Raw genomic sequence first — 15640 nt, 5'->3', positions numbered from 1 at the left:
CGCTTTCCCTGTCATTGTTACCATCTTTGCTGCAATAACCATCATTTATCGCTAATGGCACTTGAAGAAATAGCCTTTGACTAGGGATTAGATTTTAGTTACCTAGTGTATCAGCCAAGGACAGAGGTGGTCCCTCATCGTATCGACGATGCCCAATTTGCCTCACGTGAAAATATCCACCTTAAACTAGAACTGGAAGAAAAACTAGGTCTTTTGTACACTGCTTTCCTCATTCCTGCCAAAGTGTTTATTGAATCCCTAACTAAAACCACTTGTGCTCTTGAACTCTCCTCCTGGAGACAAAAAAAAGTCGTGATTATTGTTTCTTTCTCAGAGGGATGCAAAGAGGGATCACCACAGGAAATCCAGAGAGGCTTGAGAGGACGAGCTTGCATTGAGATAGAAGCCAGAAGCCCACTTAGCCAATGGCCTCCCCGGGACCTGGCACCGAGGCGGGCAGAAGACAGTCAATGCCACAGAGCCCCCATGTGAAGAGGAGAATTTGGCATTTGTGCTTCTAAACCCTGAGTCCCTTAGCCCCAAGTACTTGGGAATTCTGTGAATCGTTGCCTGTGGCAGTGACACTGATTTGTATCTGGGTATGAACTTAAATGAAAACATGAACTCATTACATGAGGAAGGAAACACTGCCAGATTTAACAGGATGAAATTCCAGCAGGCTGTCAGGTTTCATGGGGCTGTAGTGAAATACCTCATAGAAAGGTTTCCAGTTCATAAAACGCTTTCAAAACATGCTCAGCTCTTTTAAGTGGAGGGGACATTATCATTTCTATCTATAGCATTTCTCTGCAAATTGAACTCAAATATCCTTTGGGCTGACTACACAGAGAACAGAAGAAAGACGTGGAAGAAACTTGGACTCGAGATTGCCTTCCTGAAAAGGTTTCCTTCAGGCGGAATTATGTGAGAAGAAATGACATCAGAAAACTAACGTGTCAGTATACTTCTGCCAGCTCCATACGGTCCAGCTTGTTTTCACAGGTACTTAATTAATTCAACAAATATTTAGTGAGTTCCTATCACGCGTGGGTACTGTTCCAGGCGTTGGACGTATGGTGGTCAGTTAGAGAAATCTACCCTCACAATGCCTACATTCCAGAAGGAGAAGTAAACAACAAATAAATGATCAGGAAACATATTGTAAAATGTCAGGTAGTGATCATTGTTATTAAGAAAATGGGATCAAGGGTGTGGGATCAAGGAGAGTGTGTTTTGCAAAGGCCACCCTGAGGTGTGACATTTGAACAGAAGGTTAAACGAAGTGACCTATTGAATCCAGGAAACTAATTTTATAGATTTTTGAAAGGGGTGAGCTACCATAAGGTAGTAAAAGGGTTAGGAAGTTATTTTGATTCAGAGATGCCCAGTTTAAATAACCACAGGCCTGACCCTCTTCTCTCTTTCAGTGGGAATTTGGATAGAGCCTTGAATGTTTTCTTGGGGATTTTCTGGTGTGTGTGGCATAGTAACCAGTGTGTTCTGCTGTCTTCTGTCTTGACCTCTTTTTACTTCCTAGAAAGAAGCACAAGCTGTGGGAATGGGCATGAAAAAATACAAAAGGACTTTATATCTTTCAGCCTGGGCAGAAGTTGACAGAGAAGAGGAGGTGAGAGAAAAACAAGATATGAGAAAAAAAGGCAAAATCCAAGTGAGTTCTCTTTTTGGTGTTCTATCTATCTTTCTATATAGCTTTCTCACCAGCCTTGTTAAAAAGTAAATATCTCTGCAAATTTCATTTCATTTTCCTTCAGTGGATACAATAAGGCTTATTAAAATATCTTTCCCTTCTGCAAGGTGCAAACTCCACATTAGATTTGAAAGCTCTCACATAATTCAGATGGCAAAGGAGGTTTTAACTTGGCTGACATCAACATATAAACTAAGAATCCTTCACACGTGGAACACGTGCTTCGAATGAAATTGAGTATAAGAATGTTTGCCAAACCTGACTGCAAATGGTTTATTTAGAAGTATAGAATGTGAAAAATATAAATTGATTTTCAAAGATAGTTCCATGATGATTATTGACTTTTACTCCTAAATTACTGATTTGTTTAAATAGCAAGATGATGCTACATGTTTAAAAGTTTCTGTACCTTGGAAGTATTTATTGTCTAAACTAAAGCTTATTCTCATTTCTAAGAAGAAAATTAGGAGATAGTGCTTGCATGTGTATGCATGTGCAGTAATCTGTTTTTAGTGATATACTACTGCATGGGGCTAGGTCTAGGGGTCGGGATGTCTAGAAAACATCTCATCTGAACATCAAGGTTGAGAATATAATATTTAGGTAACTAGTTTCAGTCCAGGTGCTCTTCTGCCTGTGGTAAACCTTGCAGGTGAGCTCACTTACCTACGTTCTCAGTTCTAGGGAAGGAAAGTCAACAGGGATATAGAGCCGGATGGTAAATGGCAAAATGGGAGGCAGGGTGATAATACTCTGAGTTAAGAGCACCACTTTTGTTGTCTGACACACTTGGGTTTTAGGCTTGGTTCTTCTAGGTCCAAATGTAACTCTGGGCAAGTTGCTCAAATTCTCTAAACCTCAGCTTCACCTTCCGTAAAATCCTTCCAACTATTTTGTAATAAATATTTAAAGAACTTCTACAATTTATGAAATTTACTTCATGAGCAGTCACTATGGTCTATAGTTATGATCAGATGTGCTCTCAGCAACACTGAATAGAAGCTCTTGGATAACCATGACTATTACTTTGGAGTTGCCTGAACTGCCCTTTCTCTTGAGACTATCATTAATGCTTTCCATGAACCAGGAGTCATCTGTAATATCTGACAGAGATCTTATTTTCTGTTACTCATCAAAACAGTGATACCCTCATGTATACATTTCAAAGTCAGAAGGAAAGTAACTAAGGAATTGAATATAATGATAGCGTTCCCTCTTAGAATTATACCAAATCCAATTTAATGGATTGAATTTTGCTTTTTAAATTAAAAAAGTAAAAACTCTATGTTCTGGATTGGCTAATAGGACACTGGTTAAAGCAAATAATGATTATTTGTTTTCTGATGTAGGAATGATTTGCACCGGACTGAGAAGAGCGTGAGATGAAACCCCAAATTCTTAACTGGTTGAGTTCTAGAAAGAGCGATGGTAGTAATTTGGGGGAACTGGTGGTGCCGAGTTCACTTGATTCTACTTTGAAAACTCTCATTAATTGTGCATGGCTGTGCACATACACACACGACAGAAACAAAATTCCTGGAATGTGAGTGAAATTTGTGTCAGAATTTCTATCTTTGGATGTATAGAGAATTTAAGTGCTATTTAAATGGAAGAATCCTGTTGTAGTAATAAAGAGAAGAATCCAATGGTAGTAATGTTGGTTAGTGTTGAGAAGAAGAATAAAGGAGAGATAAAATATTTTAAGTACAATTATAATCTTTTTATTCAAGAAATTATAATCTTTTAACCTCTAATATGTTAATAATACCTCACTTTTTTCCTCAGTGGATTCAGACAGTGCAATTCTATTTCTTTCTCTAAGGAAAGGCCTATAAGTACATCAAACCAACACAATGACTTATTGAGTGCCTACTATATGGCTCTGAGAGACTCTGAGAGACAGAGACTCTGAGAGACAGACTCTGAGAGGCACTTTAACCTATATTGTTTAATCTTTTCAAAAAGCAGCAGCGTAGTATTATTATCTTTTTTTAATAGAAAAAATAAAAGAGACCCCAAATGCTTAAGTAGCCAGACAAGATCATATAAGACAAAAATCCTGCATAGGAAACCAGGTTTTCTGATTCCAAGTTTAATATTTAATACATTGCCTTCTACATAAAATTGTTAGACATAATTTAATAATCATGTGTAAGGTATTCTCCATTGCTCCTTTAGAGTAATACTGCCAAAGAGCTCAAATGCAATTAATGAGGTAAACCTTTAAGCTTTATTTGGTCCATCTTCAAGACTTTTGCTCAGTAAATTTTTGTTGAATAAATAAATACTAGAAAAGTAATTGCTTAATGAATTATTTCTTGAGCATCTATGACTGACTATCCAGTGCCATCATCTCCAAAATTTGGGTCTCTAGTAAACTTAAGTGGTGGTGGGGGGTAAGAGCTTAGAATTGGCACCCCAGCAGTCTCTCCACCCACCCACCCACACCATGTCCAAGTCTTTCCACCAGTTGCCTACTAATTCTAAAAACAGAACTGGCTACATAATTTGCAAGGTCAGTGCAAAATGACAACGTAGGGTCCCTTGTCCAAAAAGTATCAAGAATTTCAAGACAGCAACAGTAGAAAGTTAAACAAAGCCCAGGACCTTTTTGAGCTTGGGGCCCTGTGTGAGTGAACAGATTGTATGCCCATAAAGCCATTTAGGTCTAAAGAGATTGGATGTTCACTTTAGTACCCTGAAAATGTACCTCAAAGAAGTAGACTGTGATGAAGTTTATTGGTACAGCAGCATCAAAATAAAAACTGGAAGAGAGTATACAAAGTGGATTAGGAGTACATGTAAACCAACCTCAAGTTTGGAATCAGATTCATCTGTTAATATCACCTCCTTTTAGGGAAGAACGAAAGGAGGGTGAAAGAAAGACTTCCTCTTCTACGCACAGGCTCTGAGAGCAATATAGACAGTGCTTCTAGAAATGTCTTCCTGAACAGATTACTCTATTTGGAGGATATTTATCCCCTTACCACCTCTCCTTTCCCCAGAGACATGGCATTGTGCCCTAGTTTTAGTGTCTACAACTTAGATTGAGGGATTTTATGGTAACGACTCTTGTATCATCTCTTTAATTGAAAATCCTCTAGGCTAGGAGGGTGGGAACCATGCCTGTCGTATTCACTGTCATATCCTCAGCACCCAGTACATGCCCGCCACATAATAGGTGCTCAATAAATACTTGTTGAATGATTGAAAGGAGGTTGTAGGGGAAGTAGTAAGACTGACATTTAAAATAATTATAGGAGTGAATACCACGGTAGAAGGATTATTTCTATTCCCCGAACTCTGCAAGAGACCAAGTTTAAAAAGTCGTGTTTTTTTAATTATTATTATAAATCTAGTGACATCAATACTAGCTCTATCTCTGCATCCACATATTTTATGCATTGGCTTGTTTTCATGTTTCTTTTCCCAAGGGAATTGCTTCAGCAATAACTAAAATCAATGAAGAAAGTGAGGGACTTGCAAAAGTTTCCCAGCTGATTCTGCCAACTGAAATGCCTTTATTGTGCTGTTTTGGTAAACAGAATGAGTCTCAAAACGGAAATCAGGTCAGTGTAAGTTTGTGCACATGCATGTATTCACACACACTCACACGCTCTCATCAGTAAATTATTTGAAAAATAAATGAAAATGAAATCGGGGTCAAATTTGGAACATGAAACAGATAGCATGCTCTTTGTGCTATCAGAGTATATCTGAAAAGGAAGCAGGCAAGTCCAGCAAAACTTAGAGACCTCAAAAAGCCACCAATATACACAGAAGACTGAAGTTGGTTTTTTTCTTTTCTTCCCCTCACATTAAGTCCAATAGCAACTAATCCTGGGGAACTAAAAATATTCGAGGTGTACAGTGACTCCCTTCTTTGGCTCTTTCTATAATGTATACAAATCTGACTGATAAAAGGCTCAATTCACTCAGCAGAGAACTGGCTTCTGTCTGATGGAATTTCACTGTGGAGTTTTCACAAGGAGAGAGGTTGGAGCCTTTCTATCTCCCACCCTTCTCTATGGGAGACAGAGCCTTATGCATCTGAGTGATAGCAGTAAGCAGTCTGGGACACGTTGGTCGCTGTGTCTGCAGGCATCTGACAAGAGGAGGATATGATTGCAGCAGTGTGTTTGGGAAGTCTGGCTTTCTCCCTCAAAGCCCTCTTTATTCTACGGTTACCTGGCATTGCATAAGAGCCAAGCAGGCAAATTTAATTCCTTCTATTCAGCCTTGAGGAGAGGTGAAAAAACTCCTCTCCGAGCTGGCGATATTTGTCACTTTGCTCTGTCCTTCCCCATGGCGGGGTGTTGGGCATCCAATAGACAGGCTGGTCAAGAGTGATGTTTTTCATTTTTATTTATATATTGGTTCTTTTTAACTCTTTCAGGATTGTGCAAATCAATTTGAGGCCCTGTGTCTGTGTAAACTAATTTCCGTGGCTAATCCTCCATAAAAGACTTTGCTATACTCTTCCTCCAAAAGGACTTGGATCTAGGATGGCCATAGCATCAGGTATATCTCAGAGTGTTTTACACTTATTTCTCACTTTTTATATTTAAATTTGGAGTTATTCAAATAATTGTCTTGTTATCTTTGAAACCATTAACCTTGTAACCACTGTACATTTTCTGTGTGCCCGTCATATTGGTCAGTATCATTGCGTTGTGTTTTGACTTGTTCTTACAATGGCCAGGTTGAGATACAAATTTGTCAAAGTGAAATTATGTTCACCAAAAGAAGAAGGACTTTTAAATTAGTCCAGGTCATTGGTTGGTTTGCAGTTTTTGATGGGCACTGTAATTTCTCAGGTGAGGAAGCTATAGATTATCTAGCATCTGTAAATAAATTCAAATTTCTGTCCAAGGAAATTAGAGTCTTGGGCTAGGAGAGAACTTCTAGGGAATGTTATGATCTTTAAGAAATCATGGAGCAGGGGAGAGTAGACTAGAGTCAGGCAAATACAATTCTCTTTAAGAGAGAAAGTAAGGAAGAGAAAGGAGGGAGAGAAAAAGAGGATGAGAGAAAAAGAGAGAGAGTAAAAAAAAAGGAAAGAGGGGAGGAAGGGAAGGAGGGATGTAGTAGGGAAGGAAGGAAGGAAGGGTGGGAAGGAGGGAGGGAGGAAAGAAGAGGGGAGGGAGGGAGAGAGGGAAGGAGGAAGGAAGGAAGGGAGGTTGATTCTACAGGACAAAAACTATGAGTTTGACATTGGTCCAAGAAAGAATTCTAGATTGGCTTAATAAAGTGATGCTTTGCAAGTACTTAAAACACTTAAGCTAGAAGAGTGTATCTGGGCTTCAGCAAAACGTATGACGTTTTCTTTTTATATGTTTATCATCATATAGTTAGGTAGAGTAGTAATTGATGGAACAAGAAATACACAGTGAGTGCTTGCTGTGTACCCAGGCTCTGGTGGGATGAGAGAGAGAGACCCATGGTCTCTCTCCTTGGCCCTGTTCTGTTCCATGTCTTAGCAATCAATGAATTTGATGAGAATAGAAAGGCGTGGAAGAGCACCGATTCTGGAGCCAGATGTCTGGTTTTGAATACTGTCTCTGTCACTTACTAGCTCTGTGACCTTAGGAGTTTACTTAATCTTTTTGTACCTCAATTTCTTCATCTGTAAAATGAGAATAATCATAATATCCATTTCATAATTTTATTGTGAATATTAAGTGAGTTTAAAATGCTTAAAACAATGACTGGCATAAAAGAAGCACTGTTAGCTAATATCAATATCAATAATAATGATACATAGATGATATGCTTATTAAATTCATAGAAGAACAGAAGTTGGGAGAAATGATGATACTGTGAGATATAAACTGATATAGTAGATTGAAAGTAACAAGATGAACTTTAACACAGAGAAACAAGAGGTCCCATATTTGAATCCTCAAAAGCAAAATGGATTATAGCTGACCTCCAGCTCAAAATGAGCCATGTATTCATTGGTCCTTAAGCGCCAACCACCTGCCAGGCACAATGTAAAGTGCTATTCAAGAGAGAGACCCAGAGCTAGAGTGAGATTCAATTTGAGTTTGCATCAGTGGGATCAATGGGAGTGTATTCTCCAAACCAAGTAATGTGCTGCCCTTGCCAACCACAGCTTGAGCACTGGATTCAATTCTGGCTTCCACATTCTAAGAGAGACACTGACAAATTGCCACATATTCACAGAATAACTATCAAGGTGGCAAGGGGATTTGTAACAAAGCGTGAAGGAATCAGGGATGCGTGGACTAGAAAGAATAGGGGTGGGATGGCTAACGATAAGTTCACTGGAACGGTCCAAGTTTATGGCTGTTGTTCCCGCATAATCGCAAGTTGTGTTGTATTTCACTCTCAAAATTGCCCCAGTTTGGACAATTAAAATATGATCTCTCTAATGATGGCTTTTAAGAGCTATCTGAAAGAGGATGAATTAGACTTGTTACTGAACCAAGTCTCATGTTTGTGTGTGACAGCAAGGTAACTTGAAATATCAGTATCTTAAGCAAACAGGAGGGTTTAAGGGCTCACGTAACTAAATTGTGGGAAAGGCAGAAGCAGGGCTAGCCAGAGAGGGCCCTGGAACCAAGGTGTTCTCTTTCTCTGTCTCCTTCTCGCCGCTCTTACTCTGATCCCTGCTTTTGGAACAGACTTCATATTCTCCTACTGCTGCCGGGTGATCTGAACTCTCATCCATCAAGCTTAGAAAACCAGAGAGAAAAGGAGCTTCTTCACTGTCAACTCAACCAGAAAAATACTTGGAAAAGACTCTACCCCAGTGTGCTTGGGTCATGGACAAGGTGAGGGGTGAGGTGCGGCGGCGGGGGGTGTGTGTGGGAGGGAGGATTCAGGTCAGATTAAAATAACAACTGCTGTAAACTTCTATCAGCCAGTGAAAGGCACAAGGAGACCGACTCCAGCTCAGTTTGATGATAGGGGCAGCCTCCTGAAAGTGACTTTCTGATCATTGGAAGTGTTTAATTAGCAGGTGGGTGACACGTTGTGTCGAAAGCGTTCACGTGTCGGGTTAAGAATTTTTTTTTTTTTTTTTGCGGTACGCGGGCCTCACTGTTGTGGCCTCTCCCGTTGCGGAGCACAGGCTCCGGACGCGCAGGCTCAGCGGCCATGGCTCATGGGTCCAGCCCCTCCGCGGCATGTGGGATCTTCTCGGACTGGGGCACGAACCCGTGTCCCCTGCATCGGCAGGCGGACTCTCAACCACTGCACCACCAGGGAAGCCCTAATAATAAGAGGTTGGTGCCTCTTTTTTTGCGGGGGGGGGGGGTAGTTAGAATTTGACTAGAAGATCTTTAAGTTTTCATACAGTACCAAGATGCTTTACTTCTATAAATTTTCCTTATGTTTTTTTTGCATAATTAATTTCAAAGAATTCAGTTCCAAGTATAAGAAATGAAATAATCACCACTCTTAAAAACTGCATTGAATCTCAAGGGACCTGAGGATTACAGCAAAACTATGAGAATTGACCCAACAAAGCAACATAATAAATTTAAACCATATTCTCTAGGGCCCCTTTGTATTCTGCAGTTTTGGGATTCCATAAAACCAGCTTCTGTGATGCTGAACATAGCTAAAATTATTTAAAAGTCACATTGAGTACAAGACGAAAGGAAAGCTTTCTGAACTGGCAACAGTGAGAGCTGTAGTCATGAAATCAAAATGTTAAGTGAGGGTTTGACAAGATCTTGCTCCAAATTTTGTTCAGTCTCTTCTCGATGATTACAAAGCAGGGAGATGTATAGTAATATATGCTGATATATATTCAGTGGGAGCATATTCTCCAAACCAAGGAATCTGCTGACCAGTCAACTATGTTGAGTACTGCATTTTCTCTGTGTGTGTGTGTGTGTATGATTCTCTCTCTTTTTATGTGTTTTATGTGACATGGGAGTCTTCATAAGGAAATGAAGACCTGAAAAAACAGACCTTATATTTTATGCTAGGTTTGATGAAGAGTGGACATTCATGAGGAATATGATAGGACAAAGGGTATAAGTGCAGTAAACCGGGGGAAACTTAGCAAGATTTTTTTGTTTGGCTTCTAGTTGGTGTCCCTTTGACTTCAGAGATAAGGATCTTTCTTTCCTCCAGGTATAGAGAAGGCACCTCTCACATGAGGGTTTTATGATCTGTTTCAGAGGAGAAGGGCAGAGTGACCTTCCTGCTTCTGCCATTTTCTCAGAAGTCCTTTAGCTTAAAATATTCAATATGCCAAGGTTCCATGTTTTGGGCTAGTGTGTCCTGAGCACGATCATTCCTCCATCTGAAACTTCCCTAAGAAGTTTCACAGTCCAGAAACTGAGTTAGTAAATTGTCTCATAATCAGTTGAACTAATCTCTTAGGGCTGGGCATTTCCATGGAAACAAAAGAAAAACAAAGGTTAATGGCTAGAACAAACTACTTAAATTCAGCTTTTGAGTCCTGAGGGCATTTCTAGATGTTAGGCTCAAAGTATGTCTTCAGGAGTGAGGGCAAGCAGTGGCAATCTTACAGATTTTCCTGGTTTGGGGTTTGAATGTCTCTGGGAATGTTGTTGATTATTCCGGTAAACTTTCTGAGTGGCCCACACAACAACAGCTGTAAAAATTGTCCAAACATGAGCTGTTGTGGTGATTTCTCTGAAGTTTATATCAAGTTGTCCAACTTCAGCTTGCAGGGCTGCAGGAAAAAGGGCAGTTTTAATTTTTAGTGATTTCAACTCAGAAGGGTGAGAGAAAAATTGGAAATAATAGTTTTGGAGAGAGGTAGCTAGATATTGGAGGAAACTAGAATTCAGGATCCATGCTAGTGTACAAGTAGGTAACAAGACCTGAAAGACCATGAATAAGACTAGAATTTAATACCCACAAGAGTGTGCTATAGTTTTCCATCAAAATATAATTTTTTTTGTCTAGTCACCTCCATTTCTATCAAAGATAATTGAAGTAACACTAATTTCTTTACAGTATAAGCCAAGCGTTATGAAACTTGGCCTGATTATTTACATAAGTGCAGCAAGAATAGTGAAATCTGCTTTGCTGGAACTTTTCATAAAGAATCTCAGTGTGGACTTTTGAAAGCCTCTAGAGACTGGGAAGCTAAGCTAAGAACTCACCATCAGACTTTGCCTGTATTACCTATGGATTTGGGTAAATTCCTCTCTTCTCAATGTCCCCAAAATATCCTTACATTGTGAGCCCTACCAGGAAGTGACCTTCCTTACTTACCTGGTAAGGCTGGAATCCCTTACCAGGGATTGGTACCTGGAAAAGTATGAGAAATTTCTTCAAGGGGCTTTATTGGCTCAAAAAAGTCAACCCGAGTTCCTAAGTATCCAAATTCCCAAATATGACATTCCAGTCAAAGCCTTGGTAAAATAACCAGTGTTTCCTTTGTATTCTGTTACCAGGACAATAGATTCTTATTGAGAGTATGCAAATAACTATACTGCCATAAAAATAAGAATATACGGTAAGAGTTTTTGAATTCTGGAGGGATCAGATAGGGAGAAAAAGCAATTGTTTCATTTTTGTTCACAAAGGCATACTTTATCAAATTGCTCTAAGTTGCACGTAGCTTAAGAGAAAACAGATTTCCTTAAATGTGGAAAACAATCCATTAAAGAACCAGTCATGTTTCACACAAAGTCATTTAAAAATTATAGTCATCTTCATTAATTCATTCAGTTCCATGTAATTAATCCTTATTCTGCTTGATCTTGAATTAGCAGTTTTATGAATCCATCCGTTTTTTCATTAATTCTGGAATCTCTTGCTCAGTCCAGTGGAAGGGTCTCAATGTTATTCAGGTGACGCCATCGTGGAGCATTCTCACCTGTAGCTGATTGTAAATGCTTTCCAGGAAGAATCAGAGTAAACCAGTAACTGGCTGTGAATGGTTAAAAATGGCCATGGTTAAAGATCTGATGAAAGTTCATTTGATAAGGAAATTCAGGTATTTCTGTGACTACAACATTCTAACATGGTAACCAGATGATGAGGGTATTGACAAATTTCTACGAACTTTATACAATTTACAGAATAGTCATACACATATGACCTAAGAAAGTTTACCATCACTTCTTATTTGACAATGCTTCCCATGTAATTTAACATCCCCAATAAACCTAATTAGCTTTTTTTTTTTTTTTTTTGGTACGCGGGCCTTTCCCAGCTGTGGCCTCTCCCGTTGCGGAGCACAGGCTCCGGAAGCGCAGGCTCAGCAGCCATGGCTCACGGGCCCAGCCGTTCCGCAGCATGTGGGATCTTCCCGGACCGGGGCACGAACCCTTGTCCCCTGCATCGGCAGGCGGACTCTCAACCACTGCGCCACCAGGGAAGCCTCCAAACCTAATTAGTTTTACACATCTTTTTCACAAGGTAAGAGACAAATTCTTTGAGATTTTCCAGGGGCCCTCTGGGAAATCTCAAAGTCAGGCGCGGTCAGAAAGACTTCATTTAGAATTTAATTTGGGGAAGTTGTCAAAAATGCCAAAAAGTATGGAAATGGGCTTCCCTGCTGGCGCAGTGGTTGAGAGTCCGCCTACCGATTCAGGGCACGCGGGTTCGTGACGCGGAGCGGGTGGGCCCGTGAGCCATGGCCACTGCGCCTGCGCATCCGGAGCCTGTGCTCCGCAACGGGAGAGATAAAAGGCAGGAAGAGGAGCTTCCTGTCAGGAAGGGGGGCTTCAAGATGGCGGAATAGTAAGATGCGGAGGTCACTTTCCTCCCCACAGATACATCAGAAATACATCTACACGTGGAACAACTCCTACAGAACACCTACTGAACGCTGGCAGAAGACTTCAGACCTCCCAAAAGGTAAGAAACTCCCCAGTACCTGGGTAGGGCACAAGAAAAACAGAGACAAAAGAATAGGGACGGGACCTGCACCAGTGGGAGGGAGCTGTGAAGGAGGAAAGCTTTCCACACACTAGGAAGCCCCTTCGCGGGCGGAGACTGCGGGTGGCGGAGGGGGGAAGCTTCGGAGCAGCGGAGGAGAGCGCAGCCACAGGGGTGCGGAGGACAAAGCGGAGAGATTCTCGCACAGAGGATCGGTGCCGACCAGCACTCACCAGCCCGAGGGGCTTGTCTGCTCACCCGCCGGGGCGGGCGGGGGCTGGGAGCTGAGGCTCGGGGTTCGGTCTGATCCGGAATCGCGGCGTGAACACAGCCTGAAGGGGTTAGTGCACCGCGGCTAGCCGGGAGGGAGTCCGGGAAAAGTCTGGAGCTGCCGAAGAGGAAAGGGACTTTTTCTGCCCACTTTGTTTCCTGGTGCACGAGGAGAGGAGATTAAGAACGCCGCTTAAAGGAGCTCCAGAGACGGGCGCGAGCCGCGGCTAAAAGCGCGGACCCCAGAGACGGGCATGAGACGCTAAGGCCGCTGCTGCCGCCACCAAGAAGCCTGTGTGCGAGCACATGTCACTGTCCACACCTCCCCTCCCGGGAACCTGTGCAGCCCGCCACTGCCAGGGTCCCGGGATCCAGGGACAGCTTTCCCGGGAGAAAACATAGCGCCTTAGGCTGGTGCAACGTCCCACCGGCCTCTGCCGCCGCAGGCTCGCCCCGTACTCTGTACCCCTCCCTCCTCCCGGCCTGAGTGAGCCAGAGCCCCCGAGTCAGCGGCTCCTTTAACCCCGTCCTGTCTGAGCAAAGAACAGACGCCCTCAGGCGACCTACACGCAGAGGCGGGGCCAGATCCAAAGCAGAACCCCGGGAGCTGTGCGAACAAAGAAGAGAAAGGGAAATCTCTCCCAGCAGCCTCAGGAGCAGCGGATTAAAGCTCCACAATCAACTTGATGTACCTGCATCTGTGGAATACCTGAATAGACAACGAATCATCCCAAATTGAGGAGGTGGACTTTGGGAACAACGATAAATATATATTTTTCCCTTTCCTCTTTTTGTGAGTGTGTATGCATATGCTTCTGTGTGTGATTTTGTCTGTATAGTTTTGCTTTTACCATTTGTCATAGGGTTCTGTCTCTCTGGTTTTTATTTATTTTTTTCTTTAGTATAGTTTTTAGCAGTTGATATCATTGGTGGATTTGTTTTTTGGTTTGGTTGTTTTCTTTTATTAAAAATTTTTTTTAATAATTATTTTTTATTTTCATTATTTTATCTTCTTTCTTTCTTTCTTTCTTTTTTAATCCCTTTTATTCTGAGCCATGTGGATGACAGGCTCTTGCTGCTCTAGCCCAGCGTCAGGGCTGTGCCACTGAGGTGGGAGAGCCAAGTTCAGGACACTGGTCCACAAGAGACCTCCCAGCTCCACGTAATATCAAACAGCAGAAATCTCCCAGAGATCTCCATCTCAACACCATGACCCAGCTTCACTCAACGACCAGCAAGCTACAGTGCTGGACATAAGGCAAATACTAACAGCAATAAAATGGGAAATCGAAAGTAACACAATCATAGTAGGGGACTTTAACACCCCACTTTCATCAATGGACAGATCATCCAAAATGAAAATAAACAAGGAAACACAAGCTTTAAATGATACATTAAACAAGATGGACTTAATTGATATTTATAGGACATTCCATCCCAAAACAACAGAATACACTTTCTTCTCAAGTGCTCATGGAACATTCTCCAGGAGAGATCATATCTTGGGTCACAAATCAAGCCTTGGTAAATTTAAGAAAATTGAAATCACATCAAGTATCTTTTCTGACCACAACGCTATGAGACTAGATATCAATTACAGGAAAAAATCTGTAAAAAATACAAATACATGGAGGCTAAACAATACACTACTTAATAACCAAGAAATCACTGAAGAAATTAAGGAGGAAATCAAAAAATACCTAGAAACAAATGACAATGAAAACACGATGACCCAAAACCTATGGGATGCAGCAAAAGCAATTCTAAGAGGGAAGTTTATAGCAAAACAATCCTACCTTAAGAAACAGGAAACATCTCAAATAAACAACCTAACCTTGCACCTAAAGCAGTTAGAGAAAGAAGAACAAGAAAACCCCAAAGTTAGCAGAAGGAAAGAAATCATAAAGATCAGATCAGAAATAAATAAAAAAGAAATGAAGGGAACGATAGCAAAGATCAATAAAACTAAAAGCTGGTACTTTGAGAAGATAAAATTGATAAACCATTAGCCAGACTCATCAAGTCAGAAAGAGAAAAACAAATACCTTATGCTAACACATATAAATGGAATCTAAAAAAAAAAAAAAAAATGGTCATGAAGAACCTAGGGGCAAGACAGGAATAAAGACACAGACCTACTAGAGAATGGACTTGAGGATACAGGGAGGGCGAAGGCTAATCTGGGACCAAGTGAGAGAGTGGCATGGACATATATATGCTACCAAACACAAAATAGATAGCTAGTGGGAAGCAGCCACATAGCACAGGGAGATCAGCTCGGCACTTTGTGACCGCCTAGAGGGGTGGGATAGGGAGGGTGAGAGGGAGGGATACGCAAGAGGGAAGACATATGGGGACATATGTATATGTATAACTGATTCACTTTGTTATAAAGCAGAAACTAACACACCAGTGTAAAGCAATTATACACGATAAAGATGTTAAAAAGAAAAGAAAAAGTATGGACATTTGACTAAATAGAATCACAGATTATTATAAAACAATACTTAATTACCTATTTAACCAAAGTGACAATAAAAGACTTTAAAAGATAAATATAGAAGGTTGCATGATTTTTAAAAACAAAAATCCCTTAGCTCTTTAATGTTGAGAAGATTTGGTTTTCTCAAGTAATCAAAGGCCTGATAAAGACAATATGAAGAGCAGCAAATTATTTTAAGACAAGAAATATTGGTTTCCCACACAAATTACTTAAAAGGTAAAGACCCCCCTGCCCCCTACTTTTTAAAATAGTTTCTTATCAAGAGCAGACCAATAACCTAAAAAAAGTTGGTTGTTTTAGCCAAAGAGAAAGCCAAATTC

Source organism: Aethalodelphis obliquidens, unplaced genomic scaffold (assembly GCF_003676395.1).
Source record: "Aethalodelphis obliquidens isolate GAN/ISIS:26980383/991018 unplaced genomic scaffold, ASM367639v1 scaffold34, whole genome shotgun sequence".
Lineage (NCBI taxonomy): Eukaryota > Metazoa > Chordata > Mammalia > Artiodactyla > Delphinidae > Aethalodelphis > Aethalodelphis obliquidens.
The sequence above is the reverse complement of the archived record's forward strand: the minus strand, read 5'-3'. Positions refer to the sequence as shown.